This window comes from Mastigoproctus giganteus, chromosome 13 (assembly GCF_048544385.1).
Source record: "Mastigoproctus giganteus isolate SK-2022 chromosome 13, ASM4854438v1, whole genome shotgun sequence".
Taxonomy (NCBI): Eukaryota; Metazoa; Arthropoda; class Arachnida; order Uropygi; family Thelyphonidae; genus Mastigoproctus; species Mastigoproctus giganteus.
This window is the reverse complement of record NC_143587.1, coordinates 82,929,194-82,947,598: the sequence shown is the minus strand read 5'-3', so window position 1 is coordinate 82,947,598 and position 18,405 is coordinate 82,929,194. Positions and strand designations below refer to the sequence as shown.

The following is an 18,405-nucleotide window of genomic DNA, read 5'->3' as shown; positions in this document are numbered from 1 at the left end:
TTTGCTGCCTCATTTAATATAACTGGATAGATCCCATCCACCCCAGGTGCCTTTTTATGTTTATCTTCAACAATTTCTCCTCCACTTTCCTCTCAGTTATTACAAAATCATCTAGCTCACTGCCAGAGTTTACTTCACCTCTGGCATTCCCCTTCCTGAATAACTCCTCATGTGTGAATGTAAATGCAAAATACTCATTTAGTTTGTTAGCCACCTGAGCAGGAACCTCAACTGTTAAACCATCAATATCCAGTGGACCAATCTGATTCATCCCCTTCCTTCTAGAGTTTACATAGGTAAAGAACTCTTTTCTGTTTTTCTTTGCATCCTTTGCCATGGATTTCTCATAATCTGCCTTTGCCTGCCTAATCTCCTTTGTGACTTAGTTACAGACCAGCTTATATCTATCACAGGCTTCCATGTCACCCATTAATTTATATGTATCCCATGCATTTTTCTTCTCTGCCACATCTCATTAGTTCATCCTGACATCCATTTAGGCCTAAACCTTGAACAATATTTCTTAGTTTGTAGGAAAACACTAGTAGCTTCCAAGATTCATTCTTTGAAGGCTTCCCATTTTGAACTTGCTGTTGGTCCCCACCATACAGAATTTAAATACTGTCTCAGAGCACCGTAGTCATCTTTATGAAAGCAAAAACCCTTCCTTTTACCCCTGATGGTAGTTACCTCTTTGGGTAAATTCCACTTCAGCACACTCTGATCACTGCCACCTATTGGTTCCTTTACAAAGATTTGTAATGCATGAAGAATCACTACTGATAATCATATCAAGAGTATTACTCTCTCTAGTTGTCTCCCGAACATGATGCTGTAGAAAACTATCATCCAATAAATCCCCAAAAGCCTTGCTAGTGTGTGAGTAACCAACCCACAAATTCCAGTCAATATCTGGGAAATTAAAATACAGCATTATTATAAGATACTCTGATTTACTGGCCCACTCTATTTTCCTGTACAGTTTCTTATTATACTCAGAGTCATTAGGCCTATAGCACACTCCTACTCTCAATTTTGATCTCCCAATGCTTATGTCACACCAACCTGACTCGACACTGCACTGTCCAGCGATGTTGACTGGCTTCACTTCTCTTTGGATTTTATGTTTCTTAACTAATAGCATAGTCCCCTCCTCCCTTCCTATCCTGTCTATCCTTTCTGTACACCATTGTACTCCCCAAATTCCAGTTCTGCATTCCTTATATCTGTAAGGACGTGACATATCAGAGACGTGACACCACGTCTCTGATATCCCAACAATATCTGCCTTTGATATTTTTGAGCAATACCTCAAATTCATCAAATTTATTTACCAAACTACTAGCATTGGTGTACACACAAGTATACATGCACCTGTTCCTATTCTTAGCTACCCTAACACAACCCATGTGTTTACTTGTACCTGCAATGACTCCCAGCAGTCTCTGAAATATCCTGCATCTTGTTTTCCAGGCTGCTGCTCATTCCAATAGAAGCAGTGCAAGAATCAATTAGGAGGACAACTATCCCCCCCCCTCAGTTCACCACAGAGTCACAGCACCCCCACTATGGCTGCCCTGGTCTTAAGCATGATTTTTGTTGAAATTCAATATAATTAAAAATATTACACTAAACAATTATATGTAATGCAGTAATAACACTATGCACCAGTTATGCTATGAAGTTTATATTATTAATTACATATAATTAAAATTCAAATGTTCTTATTGATATGCCAGTTATGCTGCAATAATACTACCACACTACCCAATTTGCATTATATTTGCCTCTAGTTAATTTATTAATGCGTGTATCTCACCCCAAGGTAGCAGTTCTCCAACCCATCTAACACTGCCTTGATAGCATCAGCAAATATTCTTGCGCCCTTTCTATTTAAGGGTATCCCATTCCTGTAGAAGCAGTCTCTCCTGTTAACAAACACACATCATGCTGAGAAAAATTCTACCCCAAAAACCATGCACAGTATCTTCCAGGCTCTCAGCATACTCTCAAATCATGTCCTGGGCAGAATTGTCGAAGCTTTCAAGTTTCTGCGATTAGCTTGCGACCTTTTTCCCCAACACTGCCCAGTACTTGTTAGATCTCCTACTCTTATCATCAGTGAAAATATGTACAATATCGCCTTTCATGCCCTTAATAGATATCTGCTCTATGTCTTCTACTTTTGCCACTGACAGACATATCCTGGTCCTTTTCCACCTATTCGTTTTGCACAACATATTTCACATTTTTTATTATTATTATTATTAGCTATATGGTGCAACAGCCAAAAAAAAAATTCCCTAGTTGCCCTGAAAGAGAGAGAAAAGTAGAAGGGAATCCCCAAGAGAGAGAGAAGAATGATGATATCCAGCTCAGGACCCTGGGTGTGTCAAGGCCATACTCACCAGATGTGAGTCCCCAGGGGTTCCCTGACAATGGGGGTCACCAACATAACTACCTCCTGTGGAATGATCACATTCTGTCTGATGGCTGCCACTGTGCTGCCTAGCAGACAAGTGTAAGCTCTGGCATTGAGTTGGACAGCTGAGAGCTTGATGGGCCCCTATTTTAATTCCTTTGAGCACATCCACCCTATCTTCAAACTCTCATAATGGCCATCAGAACACCAAAGTTCACATCTCATTTCCTCACACTCTGCACCAAACACCAACAAAGATATCCCCTTTTGCTACATCATGCCCTGTTCCAGATATGTCCACAGACTTTAAACAAGTAGTACATTTTTTAATACCATGATTCATAGGAAAAGTGTCCCCCCTTCAGATCTCCCCCAAGTCTTCATTATTATATTACATTACCTAGTTTACATTATTATATATTACATTACCTAGTTTACATTATTATTTACATTGTTATTACACTTTGCCATGGGTAATAACAATATCAACTGGTCACTCTGTATAGAATTTAAAATCTGTCTGAGAATGCTATAGTCACCTTTATGAAAGCAAAAGTTCTTCTCTTTACCTTTGATGTTGACATCAAGGGTGAAGGGAAGCATAGTTACATCTTTAGATAAATCTCACAAAAGTACACTGTGATAACTGCAGCTAGTGGTTCTTTTATCTGCAGATTTTTCATGCATGAAGAATCTGCTGCTGAAGTTATTTATAAACATGTCCCATTTCTCACCAACTAACATACCAATGCTTTCCAAACTTTTTTGATATCAACAGACCATGCACATGCAAAATAATGTTACACATTGCACACCCACCAGAATTTGACACTATGATTGTGTATGGAAAGACATGTAGCCTCCTTTGTTTTGGGCAAGAAACCTGAAAAGAGAAGTAAGAAGAAGAAGAAAGATGAGCTATACTGAGCACAATCCTAACCAATAACATATGAGATTGACTATGTCGGTAACTAGCTAACAAAGAGAAATAACACACCAAGAGTCCAACCAGCTTCTTAGTATGAAGCATGTGAAGCACGGGAAACTTAGTGGGCAAACACGTTTCCCGCTACCGCAGTTTCTCCATACATTCTCAGTAAACAGATGGTGCGCGTAATCAGTAGTGGATAACAATGTATTCATTAGTTTTCCCTGCTTCCTACTGTTTTAACCCAATACAAAAACAACTTCTACAGACAGTGCATATTATCAGTAGTGGCAGTAGTAGTTTTCCTATCGGTTTAAAACAGTGGGAAGGCAAGGGGAGATAAACACTTTAACACTGAGGCAGTCTGGAGGGTGTACCCATAAGTAAATTTCAACCGTGAAGGCATTACACTCATGAACTCTGATAATCTGCTTTTAATAATGAGAAAAAACGAATCAATACATCGCTATCAACTTCTACTGCCACTACCGATAACATGCACCATCTGTTTAATGAGAGTGCAGGGAGAAACTGCTGTAGCGGGAAGCGATTTTGCCCAGTATTGGCTTTCTCGTGTTGGCTTTCTTTACCTTTGCCAGGGTTTGCTTACTTCCTTACTGCCTCCCTTAATATAATTGGATAGACTGCATCTGCCCCAGGTGCCTTTTTTATGTCCATCCTCAACAATTTCTTCCCCACTATCTTTTCAGTTACCACAAGATTTTTTGGCTCCTCGATAGAGTTTCATAAACTTCTGGCATCCCCTTCCCTAAAGAATTCCTCATTAATGAATGTAGATGCAAAATACCTGGTAAAAACAGGCTGATAAATGTATAAATCAGCATTTTATTTGATATGTTTATTTTTTACTATGGAGGGCAACAGCCATGACACATATCACATTTCAATTTTTCTCTCTATTTGGATCATATCAGAACATTTGCTGTTGTTTTGCTAGATGGGATTTGCAGTCAACAATGAAATATGATCCAAATAGACAAGCATCAACATTACTAGAAGTCTGCTTGTGGCATTCCTGCCTTTATTTTTTCAATTTTGTGGATATGGTACTCTTCCTGTGGCGGGCAAGGTGGTAAAGTAAAGTGTGTTAGCTGTCTTATGGCACCAGGGCTCCCACATCTCCATGTTTTATACTCTGTGGAGGACAGAGATTTAAGCGTGTGGGGATTGGACTGTGTCATGTAGTGTTATGTTCGGACCATTTAGCCATTGGGCCCCTACTGGGACCCACTTTAGCATTAGCATTAGTAGAGGCATTTGATGCAAGAAAGCAAGCTTATGCAGCATCAGCCAAAAAAAAAAAAAAAAACCACTTCCACTTCACAGCACCCTTTGTTCCATTCACTAATCTTGTTGCCCTTCTCTGTACTCGTTCCAGCAGCTCTACATCCTTCTTGAAATGAGGCCTCCAGACCTGTATACAGTACTCTAGGTGTGGCCTGACCATTGCCTTATACAATGGAATAATCACCTCCTTATCCCTGCTGGAAAAATTCCTGTATATCATTGACAATACTCCATGAGCTACTCTTGCAGCCCGTCTGCACTGCTCAGAGAACTTCATATCTGCCTGCACAATCACCCCCAAGTCCCTTTCATTCTCTACCACTGTCAGTGTAGTACCACAGAGTTGATACGTTGCTCTGGGGTTGCTTTTTCCCATGTGTAGTACTTTACATTTGTCAATGTTAAACTTCATTTGCCACCTCTCAGCCCATCTGCTCAACCTTTCCAGATCCTGTTGCAGCAGCATAGTGTCAGTAGTGTCCTTGACAACCCTGCCAACCTTTGTATCATCTGCAAACTTGGACATTAAGCTTGATATACCATCATCAATATCATTTATAAATACAGAAAACAATAATGGACCCAACACTGAGCCCTGAGGGACTCCACTAATAACATTAGTCCACGATGAGCAGTGTCCATTGATTACCACTCTCTGTCTTCTCCCCCTCAACCACCCCTTTATCCATAGCACAAATTTGCCTCCAATGTCACACTGCTCCAATTTGTGTAGCAGTCTTCCATGTGCAACAGTATCAAAAGCCTTTCTAAGATCCAAGTATATAATATCAAAGTTATTCCCTGCATCCAGTTCTTTTGTGACTGCATCATAGTATCCAATCAAGTTGGTCAGGCAAGACTTCCCCTTAACAAAACCATGCTGTGTCTGAGCTATAACTGAAGTCTTGTCTAAATGATCCTGCAGTGCTTCTTTAACCAGTGCCTCCATTAATTTTCCTGGAACAGAAGTTAAGCTCACAGGTCTATAATTACTTGTGTCAGCCTTTGATCCTCCTTTGTGAATTGGGGTCACATTTGCACATTTCCAGTCTATGGGTACCTCCCCTGAGTCCAAGGAAGCTCTCATAATTATGGCTAAGGGTTTGCTTACTTCCTTTGCTGCCTCCTTTAATATAACTGGATAGATCCCATCCACCCCGGGTGCCTTTCTTGTGTTTATCTTCAACAGTTTCTCCTCCACTTTACTCCCAGTTATTTCAAGATTCTGTAGCTTACTGCTAGAGTTGAATACACCTCTGGCATTCCCCTTGCTGAATAACTCCTCATGTGTGAATGTCGATGCAAAATATCCATTTAGTTTGTTAGCTACCTGAGCAGGATCATCAACAGTTGACCCATCAATATCAAGTGGACCAATCTGATTCATCCCCTTCCTTCTAGAGGTTACATAAGTAAAGAACTCTTTGCTGTTTTTCTTTGCATCCCTTGCCAAGGATTTCTCGTAATCTGACTTCGCCTGCCTAACCTCCTTTGTAACTTGGTTGCATATCAACTTGTATCTATCATAGGCTTCTGTGTCATGTGTTAATTTGTAAGTATCCCATGCATTTTTCTTCTCTGCCATATGCCTCATTAGTTCATCTGACATCCATTTTGGCCTAAACCTTGAACAATATTTCTTAGTTGGTATGTAAAGCCTAGTAGCTTCCAAGATAAGTTCTTTGAATGCTTCCCATTTTGAATTTGCTGTTGGTAACATCATCAGTTGGTCCCACTGTATAGAATTTAAATACTGTCTCAGTCCATCGTAGTCGCCTTTACGGAAGCAATAACCCTTCCCTTTACCCCTAATGGTAGTTACCTCTTTGAGTAAATCCCACTTCAGCACACTGTGATCACTGCCACCTAGTGGTTCATTTATCTGCAGATTCTTAATGCATGAAGAATCACTGCTGATAATCAAATCAAGAGTATTACTCCCTCTAGTTGCCTTCCGAACATGCTGATGTAGAAAACAATCATCCAATAAATCCACAAAAGCCCTGCTAGTGTGTGAGTAACCAGCCCCCAAATTCCAGTCAATATCTGGGAAATTAAAATCTCCCATTATAAGACTCTCTGATTTACTGGCCCACTCTATTTCCCTGTACAGTTCCTTATTATACTCATCAGAGTCATTAGGCCTATAGCACACTCCTACTCTCAATTTTGATCTCCCAATGCTTATGTCACACCAAACTGACTCAACACTGCACTGTCCAGCGATGTCGACTGGCTTCACTTCCTTGGTTTTTATGTGTTTCTTAACTAATAGCATAACCCCTCCCCCCTTCCTATCCTGTCTATCCTTTCTGTAGACGTTGTACTCCCCAAATTGCATTTCTGCATCCCTTATATCTGTGTGACACCACGTCTCTGATATCCCAACAATATCTGCCTTTGATGTTTTGAGCAATACCTCAAATTCATCAAATTTATTTACTAAACTCCTAGCATTGGTGTACATGCAAGTATACCTGCACCTGTTTCTATTCTTAGCTACCCTAACACAACCCATGTGTTTACTTGTACCGCAATGGCTCCCAGCAGTCTCTGAAATACCATGCATCTTGTTTTTCAGGCTTCTGCTCATTCTAATAGAAGCAGTGCAAGAATCTCTTTCACCTCTGCCAGTGGCTACTGTCAATCTATTGGTCTTTGTCTCCCCCCAAGCTAGCAGTTTTCCGACCCACCTAACACTGCCTCGATAGCATCAGCAAATATTCTTGCACCCTTTCTATTTAAGTGTATCCCATCCCACTTGCCCACACTTTGCCACAAGGAGGCAGGTCAGGCACCCAGTAGATTTTTTAAGTACACTAGCCAGCCCTGCCACCTAGTTTCCAAAGATTTTCAGTGGTAAGGACCTATATAAAATAAAAAAAAGGGGAGCATTGTGGTGAATTTACAGCCGAATTGGGGTATAGAGGCACAGTAGGTGGTAGATGACTTTCATCAACCGGTGAAATACCACCACTTTGCTTATTGGAGGCTTGAAGTGGTGAAACCCATGTTTAGTCTCTAGAGCAAAGTTTCCGGCACCCCCCCCCATATTTCTCCTTCAACCCACGCACGGTACTAAGTACTATAGGTTTTGATACCTTTCGTGTTTGGGGTTTTCATAAAAAAAAAAAAAAAAAAAAAAAGGGTGCTGTGCCATCTTGAAGGGGGGGGTGGGCATGCTAGATTTAGGCATAAGCCACATGGACTAAACTTGAGATTACAATGCTATTGGGCAGGGCTGACAAACAATTGATTGAAGTGAAGGATGTGATTGCTGCTCCCCTCTTCGTGTTCCATGACAGTTACAGGGAAAGGCCACATGAGATAGTCACATGAAGGACCTGACCTGAACTGAGAAAAGTAGTCACAATCAGAATGCAAAAACAATTACGGTGAAGGTCACATTTTCAATAGACTCATTTTTGTCTAGTGAAAAAAGGTTAGCTTAGTTTATGCCACAAATTCAGGAAAAAATCAAGCAAAAGAAGTGTGGGCTTTTTAATAGACTTTCATTTTAGTGAAAAAAGGTTGTGTTAGTTTATGCCACTAATTTGGGGGAGCCATGGAAGCCTGCAGGTGAAGACATTGATTGAGGGCATTCCCCTGATGAGGTGCTTCTGATTTTTTTTTTTGTGTTTATGTGGTTTCTTAAAAATTTGAATTGTTTAGCAGCAGTGATTGTAAGACTTGTTAGTTTGAAATATTATCAGAAGCCTCCAAAAAAAAAAAAAAAAAAAAAAAAAGAATATTTTTATTAAATTATTGCCTTTTCATTTTGCTCCTTCATCGTTTTTTGTTTCTAATTGCAACCATTTTTCTCAATTCAGGCCCCGCGTTATCTTCGGTTCGTCACGTGGCCTTTGCCTGTTACTGGTTGGGTGATAGGATTAGGGGAGGTGCAACACGTCATTCACTTTTCGTTGGCCACGCCCAGTGGCACCATAATCTAAATTTTACCGTCACGTGTTTGGGCTTCGCGACCAAAAGACTCTCAGTCGATTCCTTTTGTGAAAATACAAATCTATAATTACATATTCTTAGGCCTCTTCGCCCACTTTGGCTTAAAATGTGGCGGGAAGTACGAATTTGATTCAAAATCCGACACTGGCAAAAAGTCGTGAATTGCGCTGCTAACGGTGTCATACTTTGGTATTTTTTTTTTTTTTTTTAAATTTTTAATAATTTGATTGATAGGCTATAAAGATGGAAGAATGATCTATCCTAACCCAACATGCAGTATGCAGAATACTTGTCTGGTAGGTACCTTTCGATACATATAGCAGTGTCGCACATCGCTAAAAACCTTCATTGTGCATTAATTTGCTGCTTTTGTTCCATCTGTAATTAGTTTTTTGTTGGGTTTTTTTTTTTTTTTTTTTGTAAAATAACCAAATTTTATCTTTGAAGTAAAATAACATTATTTTCGGTTCCAGTTTATTTAACCTAGCTTTATCGCAAAGCTAGGTTATCGCACATAAACCGAAATAACTTATCTTATTTCTTAATTTTTCTCTCCCAGCATATAAATTTAAATATTTACCTGCTTCAAACTTTCATTAAACACACTGATATGTAACGGTACAAGAGAAAACTTTTAAACAACACGTAACAGAAAACATAATTCTGCCCAACCATACATATACAAGCCAAGAATTGCAGAATTATATAACTGCCTCACTCTATTCTCTGACTATTGATTAACAGAAAAACTCACTGAGTCCATAGCTATTGTTATTGTAACGAACGGTGTAAGTTGATTACAGTGTATACACAGAGTAGTAATGAGTCTTTAATAAACAAAAGATGGTAAAGCTTTATTTTAGTATTGTGAACTCAAGCGTGATAGTGTCGGATCACTTCGGCTCCGACTCGTTACTGAACAAGGATTAAAACCTGTTATTCTGATGGATAACCCTCCAGTATAGTGTCATGGGCACGGTTACATAGCAAGTCGTCTTCAGCTCCAACCTATCCTCAATCCTATTCTGATGGAACAGTTCCGACTTGTCACCAAACCTTTAATTCTGACGGAGCATGCGCGGCGCTTGTTCAATTAAAAATAATGAAATATAAGATCTTTCGTAATTTTTTCATATACTTTTAATCTGTTTTCAGAAAGAATTTGGTAATTTTCTACACTTTCAGTAATTGTTCTATACTTTTAACGCATCACGACCAGATGCAAGTTACTATCAACTCCGACTTGACTGATCATGCCTGACGCTCACTATATCTGCCTGTCCATAGAGTTTTTTTTTTTTTTTTTTTTATGTAAACCCCAAACACGAGAGGTATTAGAACCTATAGTACTTAGTACCGTGCTTGGGTTGGAGGTTGAGAAGACGAAGGAAGATATTTGTTGACATTGGACTTGAACTTCTCTAGACTGTAATTTTCAGGAAATACGTATGAAGGAAGGTTGTTCCAGAAAACGGCAGTTGAATGAATAAATGAGGAAGATGAAAAGTTGGTTCTGTGAGTTTCAAGTTGGACAGTAAATGGATGTTGGCTGGTGGCGGCACGTGTTCGGACTGAAGAGAGAGCGGAAATTATAGAAGCCAATTCAGAAGAACAGTGCCCATGGAAATATCTACAGTATAGAAGAGGCATGCAGCAGAAACAGTACGTCTATGAGACAGCGAGTGGAGAGACTTTGTTAGACATGAATCATTAATAAACCTAACTGCCCTCTTCTGAATGGAATCAAGAAGCCCGAGAGAGGTTTTGGCGGCACCGCCCCAGATATTGGAACAATGTTCCATGGCAGGGCGGATTTGCGATTTATACAGAGTGAGCAACTGTTTGGAAGCAAAATAACGCTGAGAGCGAAAGAGAAAACCAAGTTTTATAGATGCAGAGGAAGCAATATTTGTAATGTGCTTCTGCCAAGAGAGAGAAGTCAAGGTAATCCCCTAAAGAAATATACCATTTTGCCTAGAAATCGGAGTGTCACTAAAGATAAGCATAGGAGCAGAAGAATCCTTTTTGCGAGATATAAGAACAGCCTTAGCACATTTATTGAAAAACCAAGGTTTAGAAAAAGAACGAGATTTTAAAGTGGAGCGTGGGATAAAGGATTCCATTCCTGCAAGAATATGTGGACATGTGTTTTTGTAAAGGGCGGCTCATAGAACGTGAGTTCAACTCCACCCCGTATCTCTGTGAAGAACAGTATCACTACAAATGGGCCAGATGTGTGTGACGTCGGTTTGTGTGTATTGTGTGTGTGTTCTGTTCTGGCCTCTTGGCTACCCAGAAGCATCAGTCACCTGGACAGATGATTCTGGGTACTCGTCCACGCCACGGGAAGGTGGGCCAGTCCCAGTGGAGCACGTACTGTCTCGATACGAGACTCTGAACCACGTGATGTTGCCAAAAGGTGGGCCATATTTCTCTGGGGGCCCACTCCAAGAGGAGAAAAAATAAAAAAATTAAATAAACTAAAAACAAAAACAAAATATATTTCCCGTGGTGCAAAAAAAAATATATATATAAAAAAATAATAAAATAATAATAATAAACAAATAAATAATTATAATAATTCCCCGTGGTGAAAAAGAAAATATATTAAATAAATAAATAAATAAAATAAGAAAAATAAAATAAAATAAATTCCCTGTGATGGAAAAAAAAAAAGGGGGAGAGCTGTCTGGCACCAATGATAGTCCACATCCCAGGTGTCAGAACAGAGCACAAGTAAAAAAAAAATAAAAATAATTAAATAATAATAATAATAATTACAGAATAATTAAATAATTTTAATCCCACAGTGAAGAGGAAGATGTAAGTCGGGGTGCCAGCAGAGAGAGAGTAAGAAAAAAAAAAATGTTAGAGTGGTTATCTATCCTGCACATAGTGAGAAAGAAGAAAAGGTGAGCCAAAGCTGCTCCTAGTTCCAGGGCAGGACCCGGAAACAATGCAGAACGGAGGTTAGAAAAAAAAAATAGTCGGTAGAAGGGGTGACTTTCAGTTGGCAGTGGAATTGTTAATGATTGGCATTTCCACGTCGGTGATTAGCGATCATTGTCCTCCTCCAGGCAAATACCTCAGCTGCAAAGGTCTGGAAGGCTTCGAGGTTGTTTTGGGTACATATCAGTTGATGCAGATCTGCTGGTGGGAAGTCCTGGATCTTATTCTGGAGACGGTTTCTGATATCGTTGTAATGTACACACTCCAGAAGCAAGTGTTTCCAACTTTCACTTTGTCCACAAAAGCAGTAGGGAGTGTCGATGAGTCCCAGTGTATGCAGTTTCTCATTTAGAGAACCGTGTCCGGTAATGAGAAAGGAAGATTCGAGGCTGAGGGAGAACCATCGGGCGTCATTTCTAGTGGTTGCAAAGGTTACCTCCGGAAGAAAACTCCGAGTTATAACCCCTACAGTAGAAGAATCCCATCTGGTCTGCCATACATCGAAGAGTTCATTGAGACATCGAGATTTCTCCTGCTTTATATCCGTAGTTAGTGAGAGTTCTATATCCAGGATCGTTGCCGGAATACCTTTTTTAATTCGATAGCAGAGACCCTTGTAGATTGTGTAAAGGTCGAGAGGGAGGGTGCCTGCTATAATTGGAGAGCTGCTGTAGAGACTGTACGGCAGATTCGATGGGTCGCTAGTAACATAGCTCTTTGTATAGAGTTTAGCTTTTCTTTCATCTTAATGATGGGAACTCTGTGAAACCAGACCCCGGCAGCATAGGTTACTATTGGGAGAAAGACAGCTTTATAATAAAGAAGAAGGGTTCGTTTTGATAGTCCCCACTCACTTCTTGAGATCCTTATAATTGTGGCAGAGAACCTTTTGGTCTTGGAACTCAGATGCTGTAGATGGAAGAAAGACAGGCGGTTGTCGATTACTACTCCCAGAACTTTTGTCTGTTCTACGAAGGTTAGCTCCTGCAAGAATAAAGTGTAAAGTGTATTCGTGTCTAGCGGCACCGGAGGTTTCCCCCAACTCCGCGTTGCTTTCATTGTAGGTGTAACAGTTCACTGTAAAGGCCAGAGATTTAAAAGTGTATGGATTTTGTAAATTTAGTGTTGTGTATCGTTGTTCTTCTGGCCATTTAGCCGCTAGACCCCTGCTGGGGCCCAACGTTGTCCACACTTAGCCTCGTGGAGGCAGACCAGGTACCCAGTAGTTGATATTTTACTCTGGCAGGTCCTGCCACCTAGTTTCCTGAGATTTCAGTGGCTAGGGCCTTAAAAAAAAAAAAAAAAATTAAATAAAAAAATAAAATAATCGCTGAAAAAGGTTTAAGCCGAAAGAGTTTTGCGTGCGCGGTTTCAATTTGGACATATTTTAATTTTTTAACATTGTGTGGGACGTTCGCTAGTGTATAGACAGAGTAGGGGAGGGAGACTAAGGAGTGGGGGGAAAAGCCAGAAGTATGGGGACAATAGAGTAGGTGTCCCCAAAAGGTGTCCCCCACCAGAGGTAGAGAAGCGGGGAGTGGCAGGGGGGAAACAGGAAACCGTCTCCCCCTGCCTGGGGATTGGGAATTAAAGGTGAATAGGACTAGGGTGTCCTATTCATACCGCCATATGGCGTAATGCAAGTAGTTCCTGCATTTATGTCCAGTCCGGGCTTTTTGTCACTTGGTTTGTTTGCATGTACTCATCTTCGTCGGTTAGTTCCTATGGCTGTGTCTGACCAGGTTCCTTGTCACTTTGCTATTTTCTTGATCTTTGTAGGGTCCTGTTGGGTCCTTTGATCCATTTATGGCCTCACTTTGGTCGGGGTTGTCTTCTTCATTTTGATTTCCTCTAACTCTTTGCAGTCTTGTGGGGTAGTCGATTTTCTTCGAGCATGTAATTTACTTTCATTCATTGTGGATGGCAATTTCCGTTCTTTTTCGGTCGAAGACTTCTCGTGCAAATTGGCTGAAAGCCGCGTAGTCGTCTTCTGTGTCCAAGAGATGGTGTTCTTTATTTTTTGGTATGTACTGTATTTTAGTTATTAGCAGGCTTCTGTGTTCCTCATAGCACTCACAGTCGTGCATTATATGATGCCATGTTTCAGGCTCACCACAGGTGCAAGTTAGCTCCTCCATTATACCCAGCATGTTCAATTTTGCCTTGAATGGGCCATGGCCCGTTAGTAAGTACGTTGCATTTAACCCCGGGTTAAACCACGGCTGGGGGGGGCTTTTGGATACGTCTTGGCAACCAGTGGTATGAATCTCTTCGTCACTTCGCCTTTATTTGATGCTGTCCATCTGTCCTGCCACAGCTGTAGCAGGTGAGCCACGATTCTATGCTTTTCTGCTTTGAGGTTGTTGTTTGGTTCTAGGGTGAGTCCATAGATGTTAGTGGGTGTTCCCTTAGACAGGTGGTACATGAGCCCGCAGCGAGTCACATCCAGGTCCAGTGGGAGGACTCCTGTCAAGACCTGGAGGGCGTGCGTGCTCACTGTTCTGCATGCACGGGAGATGATGAGCATAATGCTACGCTGGATTGTGTCCAGGTGTCTTTTATTTACTACTGTTCCTGCTTTTTTGTACCATATCGGGGATCCGTAGGTAACGGCTGGGATGAAAATTGCTTTGTAATACAGGGACAGGGTTTTTCTGTTTAATCCCCAGTCCCTGCGTGAGACTCTTGCTATTAATGCTGCGTAATTCCTTAGTTTTTCTTTCAGGTGGATGATGTGAGGGGGTGAAGGATAAATTACTGTCGATTGTAATTCGTAAGTATCGTATTTGTTTTGCAAGTTTGATGGTTGCTCCTGCTATCTTTATTTGCGGTGGTCTGTGGATGTCAAGCACTCCTTTCAGTAGAACAGAGTTCATCTTCGTGGGTGAGATCTTCAACATGTGTAGCTTTGCCCAATCCTGTAACACCTGTATTGCCTGGTTTGCATGAGTATCCAGGACCGATCTGGAGTCTGCCTCCACCATCAGGACCAAATCGTCAGCAAAGGCCTGGCAGCTCACTTCGCCCAAGTCCTGAGCCAGGAAGTCGTCAAAGACAAAGTTCCACATGAGTGGCCCCAAGACCGAGCCCTGGGGGCAGCCCCTGCGGACCCATCGAGCCACTTTTCGAAAAGGTCTTACCACCTCAATTCTTCGGTCAGTTAGGTAATCCTTTATACACTTGTAGAGGTTTGTTGGGAGCGCTGCCTCCCGGATCCGGCCGAGGACGCTCGGCCACCACAGGGTGTCGAACGCCCCTGCGAAGTCCACTGCAATGACTAGGAAGTACTTCCTGTCGCATTGGGTTGCTTTGAATATAAGGTTTTGGACTGCTTCTATGGTTGATAATCCCGGTTTGAATCCATATTGTTTTGGTGATTCTAGGTTTGCAGCTTTGTAGTGGTTCATAATTCTTTTGTGCAACAGCCTTTCGTATAGTTTACTCAGGGTAGTCAGTAAAGCTATCGGTCGGTAGGAATCCGGTTGTAGGAATCCGGTTGTTCCGGTGGCTTGTTAGGGTTCTTCAGGATGAGTTTCAGATTTGCGGTTTTCCAGGAGGTCGAAAATTTCCCTGCTTGCAGGCAGCAGTTTAGAAGTTTGAGCAGGAGGCCAGGTATGTGTTCCACAGCCTTTTTGATCAGCTCTGGCTCCAGGAGGTCCGGTCCCGGGCATTTCTTATTTCGCATCTGTGCTGCAGCATTTTGTAGCTCCTCCATGGTGAAGGGCGGCTCCATTTGTTGCGATGCGTATGCCTCGTTCGCTTGGGAGATTTCTTCTTGCTTGTCACTGAGGTTGTCTGGGGGTTCTAGAATGATTGTATTTAGAATATTATTAATTGAATCATCCCATGTTTTAGTGAGGGATCCTTGAGGTGTTTTTGTTGCCGTCGTTATTTCCCCCCTGGGGAGCTTATTTGTGGTTATTTTGTATACAACCCCCCAGGGGTCCTCATTTCCGGTCGCAGAGAGTAGTCGTTCCCAGGAGGCTTTCTTATTTTTCTTTATTTTTTCAGTGTAGGCATTGCGTAGCTGTTGGTATTGATGTCTTAGATAGGCTACCTCTGCGGGTGGCCAGGTTCTCCGCGCCCTCTGGTATTCTTTTCTCTTTATTTGAACTTTCTTTCGTAGTCTTTGTAACTCCAGGGTCCACCACGTCATGGCTCCTACGGAGGGTGTCTTCCTTTTCATCGCCATTTCCGCTGCAGTGGTTATAATGTGGGTGACTTTCTCCTGCATCCTGTCTACGTTTTCCATCCTGTCACTCTCCCATCCGGTCACTTCCTCTTGTGCTTTGCGGATCAATTGTTCTCGAAAGAGCTCCCAGTGTGCCTTTTTGATGGCGAACCTGCTCGCCATGTATTTGCCATTTGTTGGTCTTGGCATCGTTCTCTTGATATTGAAGGTGATTGTGCGGTGATCCGATGTGGTCCAGGCGTTTTGCACAGTCCAATCGGTCACATGAGCTGCTATGTTTCTTGTGGTTAGCGTGATGTCTATGGTTGATTCCCATAAGGTGTTGCAGTATGTCGGTAGATTGAAGGGTTGATTCTTTACAGTGAAGATAAAATTTGCTAGGAACTCCTCAAGCCTCTGTCCATTCCTGGTACCTCGTCGGTCTGGTGTAGTGCTGTGCCAGACAGGGGAGCGGCAGTTTACATCGGCGCTGATTATGACTCTTTGTCCTGTTAGGGTTTTTGCACTGTTTGTAAAGTGATAGCGAAATCTATTTCTATTCCGGGTCTGGAGTACAGCGATATCATATACAGGCTGCCAAGAGAGCTAATAATATGGGCACATGCTGCCCATGGCGTGCAGAGTTGTGGTATTTTTGTTGTGGTTATCTCCTGGTTCCGTACTATCACCGCCGCCCTCGGAGTGTCTTCGTTGCACTGTACAATTTTATATCGGAGCGGATAGCCCCTGACTTGCCCTGTGTGAGTGTAGGGCTCCTGTATCAGGATAACATCTGCGTTTGCCTCATCAGCGCTTTGCCGTACTTGGTCGGCCACTGCTCTGACCCGCTGCGCGTTTATTTGGTGCACCACAAGGATTCCGTTATTAAATTTCTTATGGTGTATCCCCATAATTGATTCGTGACTGGTATGAACTCTTAGCTTTCTGGTAAGTTGGGCAGTTTGTGTCGCGTGTGGAATGGGCATGATCTAACCTCAGGGATTTGCAGTTGGTGCAGATGGGATCTTTTTCTTTCTTTGGGCAGCTGCTGTAATTGTGGCCCATTTCAGAGCAGTGGCCACATGTTGCTTCTTTTTGGGCGCGGGTGTGTGTTGTGTGGCCGTACTTGCAGTATCGAAAGCACCTTGGTACATCCACACGTTCTCTAAATCTATGACTGCTCCACTCTATGTATATGGTGTTTTGCATTCGTAGGATCTGCCATGCTTCAGGGGCCAGCTCTACCACCCAGTTGCAGTTTCCACTATTTCTAGATTTTGTTCTGTACTTGGGTATGATTAGCTGTTTTTCATCCTTGTCAGGTAATTGGTTTAAGAGGTTTTTTCTGTATATCTCTTCCCTTACACTTTCAGATGTCATATCCTGGTCAATATCAAAAATGATTACAGATGGCCCTTTTCTTTTGGGGGCCTCCGCGGTAAGGCCTAGGGTGAAGATCTTGGGGTTTGTTATTATCTGCTGTGCTTCTTGTCTGGTTGCTGTTTCAATAACTATTCCGGGGTTCCTGGTTTTTCGGATAGCTTTGATTCTAGTAGCGCCGAAGTCCTCTTTCAAGTTCTCTGTGACTTTCTTCTTTATTTCCTCACTGGTGGATTTTTCATTCCCTACGTCGTACAACCACTATGTTGGGTGTAGGCAGAAGGGTTTTTCTTTTGACCGATTGACTTTTGGTCTGTACATTTGTAGGTTTCCTCAGCGTTTCTGCGTAAGTGGGTGCCCGCTGTGGCATTTGTTTTGCCCCACATTCCATGTACGCTTCCAATTTGGCCTTATTTGTTATTGCTTCTACGTGGACCTTCTGTAGAACCGTTTCCAGCTTGGTCCAGATGGTCACAATTTCTCCTCTGAGGGCAGTGGTTATTCTGCTAGAGGATTCCTTCAACTTGTTTTCGAGCTGCACCCGGAGGACCAGCATCTGGTCCAGAACAGAACCTTCGGGCAGCGTAGGATCCATGGGGGGAGATTCCGCATTTTTTGGTGCGTCATTGGCATCCCGTTTGTCCTCTGTAACGTCATTCTGTGTGGCAGCTACTTCATTTGTCTCCTTTTGCTCGGATTGCGAGCGTGTTCTCCTTTCTGATTTCGGAGCAGTCATTTTCCATTTTTTTCCTTTGGTCGAGGGAGCTCCTGGGCCGGGGTTCTCCGCCTCTTCTTGGTTTTCTATCAATATCGAATCATTATTTTGATCTTCCTGCAAGAATAAAAGTGTAAAGTGTAAAGTGTGTGTTTAGGGTCAAACGGCACCAGGGGTTTCCCCCATCTCCGCGTAGTTTACATTGTGGTGTGATACAGTTCACTGTAAAGGCCAGAGATTTAAAAGTATATGGATCTTGAGGTGTGTGATGTTGTGTACCGTTGTTCTTCTGGCCATTTAGCCGCCGGACCACAGCTGAGGCCCGACGTTGCACACACTTCGCCCCGTGGAGGCAGACCAGGCACATTAGTATTACAGTTATTTACTCTGGCAGGCCCTGCCACCTAGTTTCCTGAGATTTCAGTGGCAAGGACCTTAAAAAAAAAAAAAAAAAAAAACCGTTTGCGTGGGTTGATCGCTAGATTGAAAGACCGAAATGTGAGCGAACTTAATTTGGAGCTATTAAATTTTGACCTGTGGGATATACGCTGGCGAGCAGGTAGAGAGGG

General features: G+C 42.1%; 1 protein-coding gene across 1 annotated transcript in view; it reads right to left on the bottom strand.

Moving 5' to 3' along the window:
- The window catches only part of LOC150076225 (copine-8-like), a 324,722-nt gene extending 315,414 nt beyond the window's left edge, over positions 1 to 9,308 (bottom strand). The window contains exon 1 of the mRNA XM_090387972.1: positions 9,202 to 9,308. The gene's annotated coding sequence lies outside the window, so the exon portion shown is untranslated. The remainder of the gene's footprint in view (positions 1 to 9,201) is intronic.
- Between the last annotated feature and the right edge of the window lie 9,097 nt (positions 9,309 to 18,405).